Source organism: Acromyrmex echinatior, chromosome 10, assembly GCF_024713525.1.
Source record: "Acromyrmex echinatior isolate Ae372 chromosome 10, ASM2471352v2, whole genome shotgun sequence".
NCBI lineage: Eukaryota > Metazoa > Arthropoda > Insecta > Hymenoptera > Formicidae > Acromyrmex > Acromyrmex echinatior.
In genome coordinates this window covers 3108111-3118031 of record NC_141861.1, presented here as the reverse complement: position 1 = coordinate 3118031, position 9921 = coordinate 3108111, and positions in this window count along the sequence as shown.

The following is a 9921-nucleotide window of genomic DNA, read 5'->3' as shown; positions in this document are numbered from 1 at the left end:
AACACTGAAGAGGCGAGCTAACCTTCTCAACGTCCTGTCACATGTGAAATCGTGCGCATCAGTTCGAGCAAGACGACAAAAAGTGATAGGCATCGAGGCCGAGTATCAAGATTAATAGCGACGTGAAATGTTAATTTGTTACAGTTAAAAATTTCACCAGATAACAAGTAGTAATATATAAGTCGAAATATAAATTTAACTTGCTGAAATTTGATCGATTTGAGAATTATTCGACAATGAGTGGTTACTGTCTAAAAATATGTAATTATGGGAAAAATAAATAATTGCTAGACTACAGTGAATTTAATTTAAACGGCACCATCAAAACTATTGAGCGTGGAGAGATTTTATAAGGCTTTATATAGACTGGCACGACGTTCGAATTACTTGCTATAGAGTTTATTTCACTCGTTCGCCGCTCTCGAATAAAAGCCATTAATTACCGAACTTCCCGCTCTCATATATATTACCCATAAAATCAACCGCTCGTATTATGCACGGTGGATATCCGGCTGAATATTTATCCATATAAGTTTCGATTTAGTAATACGATAAGCCCGATTAATTACAGGTGAAGCAGGATGTAGCTCGAAAAATCAGAGGTTGAAAATTTTAATGTCATTGATGCGATAAAATACATTTTCTCGACAGCTATCATATTTTTTCCCATTCATGTAGAAATTATTTTCCCGGATGTAGTATCAAATATACAATCGGTAAAATTATACTGTTTTCAAAAGCTGCTAAAAATGTCCTTGTTGAAATCGGTCGTGTATATAGGTGGTAGTAGAAACGTGACAGAGGATTCATAACGCGCATTTACGTTCTTGCAAATCGTGCCGCGGAATTGAAAAGTAGCGAGTAACAGAGGGGGGAGGGGAGAAGGGGAGTTAAGAATGACCCAGACTGGGGTGGCCAGGAAGTGACCACCTGGACACACGTTCGGTCGACTGGTCAAACGGGTTCGCGATAAAAATTCTCCGGAAAAATTACAGCCGTACGCGCGCAATCGAAAAACCGGTTCCCATAATGCCGAAACGGGGGTTCGCTGACCGTTGGTCTATTCTGAAGGGTTGCCCATAGCAAGGGTTGCGTAAGAAAGGGCCAGGTCACGACAAATAATCGCGAACTACCAACCAAGAACCGGAGGCTTTCCCACGAAACGTCTTTGCCGAGTTTCTTCGGTCGATTCGAAGATAGATATACAATAACCGCAATTATGTTACGGCATATATTCTAGAATATTAATTAATTTCTATTATTAAAACGAAAATGCTATTTCCTTTTTCTCTTCCTTTCTGTATATACCTATAAAGAGCTATTCTTAGAAACATTCTCTTAAAATTAAGCACACCTATCTACGCGAGTCACGATAAAGAGACGAGGCAACGGGGCGAGATGATGGGTCTAGCTGGTTCAAATTGGTAACTTTAGAAGATCAAGATGAAAAACGAGCCGAACGCCCCTTAGCCCGCCCTCACTGTGGTCCTTCACTCCCCACCCTTATCCTTGCCGGTTAGAACCTCGACAGAGCCGTGCGCCTGAAACACCACCGCCACCCTCTTTGAAACAGCCCTCGCGAGGCTACGCTCCTGTTTTAATATTAATGGAAAGGCTGATGGGAAACCTGAAAGGAAGGAAATTGAAGGAAAATAAAAGGAATGGCGTCCCGACGCACGCCACCCGTGTACTGAAAGCTTAGGCATCGCACGTGCATTGGAAATTCCTTTGGGTATCCTTTCATACTGGCCAAGATCGTTGTACGGATTGCGAATAATGTCGCCGCCTTATACTATGAGCTTGTCGAATATTTTGATAGCATCCTCTCAACTTGACAGGAGAAACAAAAACAAAAAAAATCTTTTCATGTAGAGAAACTTTTATATTCGGAGTCGAACGAAAAAACAATAAAATGTTTTCGCTAAGAGGTGATGACATGATTATCAATCGCATAAATAATTGATTGAGTATTATTTATTAGTATTATTTTATTATTATTTCGTGATTATTGCACGATTACTCAAAATAATTATAATATAAAATAATTATATTAAGTAATCATGCAATATCACAAAATAATAATAAAATAATATTATGTTTCTTAAAGAAATGATAAAAATTATGTAAAAGTATGAATATGAATGGCAATGCATGCTGTTTTAAATAAAAACGATGTTAACGAAGTGCGAAGTTGACTGATTACGAGAAACGACCTGACACGCAGATGAGCGATGATTTTATGTTCCACTCTGTCATTCACGTTACATGTTTTCGTTTCATTTGGCCGAGAAAGGTGTCGACGGTGTTTTCTCGGGTGGGACGGAAGTGTTTTCACCAATTCGGTGCAGTATTTGTTCGTCGGGTATACTCATCATACACGAACGAGAGCGAGCACGCGCTATTGAAGAGACCGTTGTGATATGGCAAGGGATACTAGGTTGCCACGGCAACCGGATGTGATTGATAACGGAGTATATAATTAATTTTAAACATACCTAACTAGATGAAGTTCGATCCGAAAAGTGATCGAGCTCGACAAAAACATTTACAAATTTTCGAGAATTGCAGATAAAATTCGCAAATATTTTTCATATTGAAGATAATAAGTCATAAAAAAAGAATACTCATCACATATTTATAATATTTGTAAAACATCAGAATTCACTTTATGATCTAATATTATACACAGAAAAATACATAATTAATTACTTGTTTTAAGTATTTCAAAAGTTTATGTATCCGCAAATCTGTCATAAGTCTTTCACAAGCATCAAACTTGTTCAAAATATATTCTGAATCCTAGTAAGCTTAATACTTCATTCAAGATTATTAATTAAATTGAAACAAATTTGATTTGCTTATTATATAAGATCGCTTTTTCGATAAAATTAATATTCTTCAAAAGAAAATTAATTCTTGTTTTGAGTACATAGAATAATAAGTTATTTTCTATAAAATTTGTAATAAATATATTTTAAACCTATTTTCAAGAAAATATTCTTTTTTAAAGATAATCATTATTTAAAAGAAAAAACGTAAATTGAGAAATTTCTTTTCTTAGCAATAGAATAAGTTCCGTGTACTTTTGGTTCCTTAAATGACTTAAACTATAATTTGAGAAATCCGTTGAAATTTTTGCATTCATTTAAAGCCACAATGCAATGACACAGTAATAATAATGACAATAAATCTCTAGAGATTATTTAATTGTCATAAGAATATAATTAAGAGCTACCATTTCGTCTTGCTCATTTCACAAGCAAAATGGGTGCGTATTAGCAATCAAATGATGGAGCGTTCCAAAAAAAAAGAAAAAAAAAGAAAAAAAAAGAGAAATAAATGATACTACCGCATATCTAGAGACCGATGAAAAGGTCGACACACTTTTCGGTCAGCCGACAAGACGGCCACGTCAGGATTACCATCAACAAAGGACTCGCGTTGCCGGCACGGCGTCCTGTGTAACATGTATCATGATCGCCAAAGAGAGACAGGAGGGCGCAGGGCCCTCCCGAATCATATACGAGGTTTCATGCGAACGTACAGGACACATAGAAGGCGGAAGGACCCACGGCTCGTCTCCAGAAGCGGCTTTCGCCCTTTTATCTCGAACTGTGGGGCCGCTCTCTCGCGCCGGGCAAGCCGGGCGTCTTGGAGCGGGCGTCTCCTGGACGACGCCTCGGATCAATACCGACGCCCAGCGTCTCATTGGCCCCTTCTCTTAGGTGCCGTGGAAAATCGCCCCGGAGATGACGGCCAGGAAGAGGCAAGAGGGCGACGGAGAAAGAGGAGTGGGCCGAGAGGGGTGAGATACAGCCGTGCGGACCTTCCTTCCTTCCTTCCTTCCTTCCTTCCTTCCTTCATCCTTCTACAGCCTCCGGCCATTCTTTGCAGCTCCTTTTGGCCTTCGCTTTCTCGTTTCAATTGTTCGTTCCAGCTCCGTCTCGATGTCTCCATTGTCTTATGATTTCTTTGTACTTATATATAATTATTATGTCGGTATCAATGCGATTCGATTTATATTGCATCAAATTATGTAATATTTGCTAACATTTGCAATTAATAAATTCATATAAAATAAAGTTTTTTTTTCGTTATTTTTTTGTATTTGAATTATTCTCTAAATTCTTTAAAGTAGGATCTCACTCTAAAGAGTAAAATCTTATTTTTAAAGAAAATGCTTCCCTTTTTTAAGAGTGACAAAATGTTCACTCTTTAGAGTGAAATTTGACCCTAAAGAATTTAAAAGGTAAATAATTTCTATATCTGTCAAACCTATTTATATATATTTCACATATCATTTATTAGCAGTATTATATATTATATATTTAAAATAAGCAGTAATAGGATATAAATTTTTTCGAAGTTTTTTTTAATAATTTCTAATATTTCTAAATAAGATATAAGATATGTTTCTTATATGTTTATAATCATTTAATTTATTTTATACAATATAGAAAAGTTAAATTAAAAATTTAATTTATTTTATACAATATTGAAATCTCAAAAATTTGATTTTACAATTTTCTCCAATTTCTTTTTTCAATTGCTGCGCTTAAAAATATTCGCGTTGTGGCAAAAAGTTTTACAGAAATATTCCCAATAATAGACAGTGTATTTCACCCTCTATTTTGCCACGAAGTCCAGCCATTCTTTATCATTCGCTCTGTCCTACCTCCTCATCCTATCTTCCTCCCGCGAATCTGTTTCACAATCAGAAACATCTACAATAGCGACAAACGCGTGTGCTTGCATCATGAGGAAAATGACTCGATATGCTGGAATATAAATTCCTTGTTATAAAGGATGCAGTCGAGACTGCGCCTGAAACATTTATAATTGAAAGATTTCTCGTCCTCGGAGTGCATTAAATCGCCTTTTTGTGCAAATTTCGTCGCTCACGGTTGTTTGTGTTTGTACCAATTTCGTTCCATTTTCTTCGAAATATAATTGCTTTATGTGTGTATCTCCACTACGTAAATTTCATAAGGTAACGAATTATATAAGCTATTGAACTATATCAATCTGATTGAACTATATCAATTTTTAATTATAATTATGAGTTTCAAAGTAATCTTTTGTAAATAATCAAGTGCTATACAGAATCCTCTATTTTTATAATTCATTGCCACTAATTAAAATCTTTTAAAAGTAATATACAGTGATATATTTATTCGTTATACTGAACAATAAATTTCATTAATTTGGATGTTTTAATATCTCTTGTCCAGGGTTGCTACAGAAAATAAATTTTAAAATTCCCTGACTTTTCCAACTTTTCTAGATGAAAATGGAAAACTTTCCAATATAAAATATGTAAATTTTAACATATTTAAAGTCAAGAATTGTAGGAAAGCTAGCCTATATTATTAAAAACAATGCAAAAAAAAAGCTTAGCATACTAAGATTTTGGGTGCAAATTTAAGCCAACAAAAAATAAATTAGTATTAGAAAAAAGAATACAGTTACGAAAAAAAAAACAATCAAAAATACTGAATAAAATATAAATTTTAATTATTTTATTTTATAAAATCGTTTAAAGTTTTGAACATATTTCATTATAAACGTCAGATATAATATTAACAAATTATAACAAATTATCTGGAATAAGAGCTATTTAAGGAAATTGCAAATTTTAAAATTCCAGACTTCTTTACCTCTGATTTTCCCCTGACTTTTCCCGGTTTTCCATGACCAATATCAATTTCCTTGACTTTTCCCGATCTGTAATCCTGTTGCTATAATTATTTGCATAATTTCAGTAAATTGCTTAAAATCGAGAAGTATCAAAAATATTTTAAAAAGCCATGACGGAGATTCATTATACAATTTCGTCAGGACAGAGTCCGGCTGCATTTATTTTTCATAAGGTCGAATAGTGATGTTCGACGAGAATCTCTGCATTGTACATAGAAAGCCGCACGAACTGACCACCTGTCCACACGTCGAGACGCGTCAGGTCACTTCGGAAAGCCGAGTCGTTTTCGCAAACTTTCGTAGCCGTCGGGAGGGCCGTCCCAATTGAAGGATCAGGATGGGGGTGTGTACGCGTGCCAAAGTGATTTTTTGCGCCCTGGACTGTCTCTTTTTTTTTTAACCGAGCATCTTCCCACGCTACCTTTCAATCCTCTCTCCAGTCGCCTTTTTGTCTCCTCCCTTTTTATCCCTCGCCTAAACCTTCGCAGCCAACCTTTTTTTCTTCTCGACCCTTTCCCGTCTCTTTCTGTCTCTTCCTCTTCAGATCTCTCTTTCTATCTTCTCTCATCGCTCCGTGTCTACGCACCGAAGGTACGGCACGCGGCACGAGACACATTATTAGCTTAATAACTCCGGGGGACCTTTTTTAATCCCGCCACCGCTCCAGGAGAAGCTGCCTCCGTGGAAGACTTTAATTAAAAAATAAACAAGCGAGCCGGCCGGTAAACGTGCGAGAGATTTAGAGAGCCCTCCGGGGAGGGAAACTGTCCTGGGACATTTGCATTTCGATTTTCGGTCGAGTTCTCGACCCGGATACATACCACAGAAGCCTGTCACTCTTAACTCACGTGGGACTCTCAAGAATTATCTTAAACAATTGCTAGAGAAGCGAGGGATTTTTTATTCGCAAAGTTTATACAATTCAATAGGAAAAGAAATGAATCGTGTTCGCCAATCACCATTTTACCGACACCGAACAAAAATTGTCACCGTGGCCAACGTTAATAGCGTGGCCATACGACAAAATAGGGACATAAATAAAAAATTGTCCGGTGCTCGTATTTGTTCGTTCCGTCGATAAGCGGGATGGCGCGAGCAAAAATCTGTATCGTTTAATTTTTCAACACACACAAATAATTAAACGGCTAACGAGATTTCATGAACGGAGAGCCGTGCGATTCACGTTCGCGGCTGTCTGTCGATCGCGATATATTCGCCAAACATTTGCGACGCGCGGTTTGCCTTTTATTTCGTGGGATCGACGTCGATTATCCGAGCATATAATTATTATTTAACAGATCAGTCGGTACGCTCTTTTTTGTGCTAACACCGCAACCAAATCAGAATTAACTAGAAAATAAATATTTTAAGTCGTTAATCAGCCGTGCACTACCGCGTCACGTAATTCACTTGTCAAGTAATAAATAAATATGTTAACATTGTTGAGCCAAATTATGTAACGTTTACCAAAGTACTGGAAAGACGCGGATACGCAACTATGTTACATTAACTGAATTTATCAGATGTTTAATGCATAATAAATACTGTATAATAAATAGGTACATAATTTTAAAAATAATATTTCAATTTTTTTTTTAAATGATAATATTTATCGCGTGAAATAAATATGTATATTCTATATGTTATGTATATTACTCTCTGCAAGATAGCAACGATGCTCTGTGAAAACATTACTTCTAATATTTTCTTGTAATCTGTTCCTTGGATTCTTTAATCAAGCTGATTAGTGCGCTTGTAAAAAAATTGATTCAAAAACAAAATAAGACATTCATCTATTATATATAAATACTTAATAAATAATTGTAACTTTTTCTGTTATGCTACTATTTATTATGCTTTCGATAGATTCTATCGAGATGTTGTAGATTACTTTTCCTGTAGATTACGGACGACCAATCGTGGCCTAGCAAGCGAGAACCGGTAAGGTGTCCGGCCGCTTATTTTTCCTCAGGGGTGAAACCTCAGGGTAGGGATAAATCGTAGGGATGGGAGGGTATATAGAATGGCCAGCCTTGGGCAAAAGAGGGGAAAAGGCGGAAAAGTGGGGTAAAATAGGCCGTCGAGTGGGGACGAGAAGGATGACACTTAGACGGTAAATTGTGGAGAAGGGGAGAAACGAACGACAGAAGGCGAGGGGTACCTAGAATCGGTGGACGCCCTGATAGGCGTCCGAGCGACAGAGTCTACACTTCGTTAACCCATTGCAATGTTATTTAATTTACAGAGTACACGGTGGCGAGACTCTGCCTCGGGTAATTTTGAATTTTCAGCAAACGAAGTGGACATCAAGACAGCGAGACGACTACCTTTGTATTGACGCACTTCAAACAGATCAAACAGGATCGTCGCAAAACGTGACTTGAAGTAAGAGCAAGAAAATAAAAAACGCTATATTGATTAAATGTCGTAATTAGCAAACCGATATCCGATTATTTATTACATAATTACATCAAGCCTTATTATCTTCTATTATCCTAATAAAAACGTCGCATTACATTAAGCTTGGAAAAAACTTATACACTTTGCAAGAGTACATTTTGAGAGTACACTTTTAGAGCAACAGGCCAAAAAAAATCACCCTTCGAAACCACGATACCCCTGGGTCGGTTTTTTTAGCCAGGTAAAAATCGATAGCTAAAAAAAAGATGCAACCTGCCAAAGAAAAACCACCGTGACCCTCAAACCCTTTTTTCCCCTCTTCTTAACTAACCCCTAATCACGACACCCTTAAGTGGTTTTTTCTAGAATACTTTTTTACGATACGGTTTGTCGGGGACGTCACGTGTGGGTAACGGAGACGCAGCGGCATCAAAACATGAGATAAAAAGTGCTCGCCCTCAGCACTGTGGGGTGGTGGTGACAGGTTCGTGTTTATATTTATATACCGCGCAATACCAGACGATGATGATTTATCTGCGCGAGCGCACACACACTCTACTGCAATGTTAGGTAAATATGAGATCTCGTCGTTTGCCTGATGACTGATGATAGTAAAAACTCGTTCGCAGTGCAAATCCCCTTGCATTGTTGTGCAAAATCCATGCGCTATACCCGGTGCAACGATGAGGGCTTCGCATGGGCTCAATGTCACACAAAATTCTACAATATTAATGGGACACTGTCAATTTACTAGCAATATCTTTGTTTTACAAAATCATAAGAATACACGCTTTTATTTATTGCACTCAAACTATTTCCACTGCAGCTATTGTTATTCAAATTTAATCATGAGTTATCTAAAGTTAATTACACGAAATACATGATAAATACATCGAATTGTTAATATTTTTATAGGATAATATTGATAACACCATAATATAACGTAGTAATAAGATTTGAAAATTATTACTAATCGAATATATTGTTAAATTCTAATTTAAATAATATCGCAATAAGAAAAGACAATCGGGAAGCGAACCATTTGAGATCACGATTAGATTCAACCATAATGTGTCAGCTGTTGGTAGCAAAAACGCTATCGGTCACCATGGCGCCTGTAAAACGACGTCGATAATGCGGACTGCTTCTGGTTCGTATCCAAACTGAGGTCGTTCGATCTTTGCTCTCAACCCACCCACGTTCACCTCTCACGGCCTCTCGAGCCTCTCTTGCACGCGAAATCCTTTCCATGACTCGCTACTCGATATCCTCCAAACCATGCACTGGGCCATAAATTCAACGTATAAGAACATTTTTCTTCCTTTTTCTCTATCTTCAAGGTGGAAAAGATATTTAGCATCACATCACGATTCCAAATAGTCCGAAATATCCTGAATGATTGAAACGGTAACAAGCATCATTCAGAACAAAGGTCTATAAAACGCAGAGGTCAATTACGTGACAACGGTTAAATTATCAGGACGCTTCCATTGTATTCAACATTGTTAAAATCATCAAACGGATATGTAGGTCCGACAGAAGAACGATTGAAAATGTTACGATCGAGTTGGCGATTTTGAAGGATCCCCTCTGCGAGACTGCACTTTTTAACTTCACGTGCAAGAAGTATGGTCAGTTCGACGAGTTATTTTCATCAAGGTCGATGTTCTCTCTCTCTTTTCCTCGCTCTTTTTCTTCTCTTTTGCTTCCTTCTCTCCCCCACGACTTATATTCTCTCTCTTTTTCTACCTTTGGATGGTGCAACCTTTCATCCCTCTCCCCGGAGCTCTTTTAGATGCAAGGTCCACACGCGAACAAGACTCA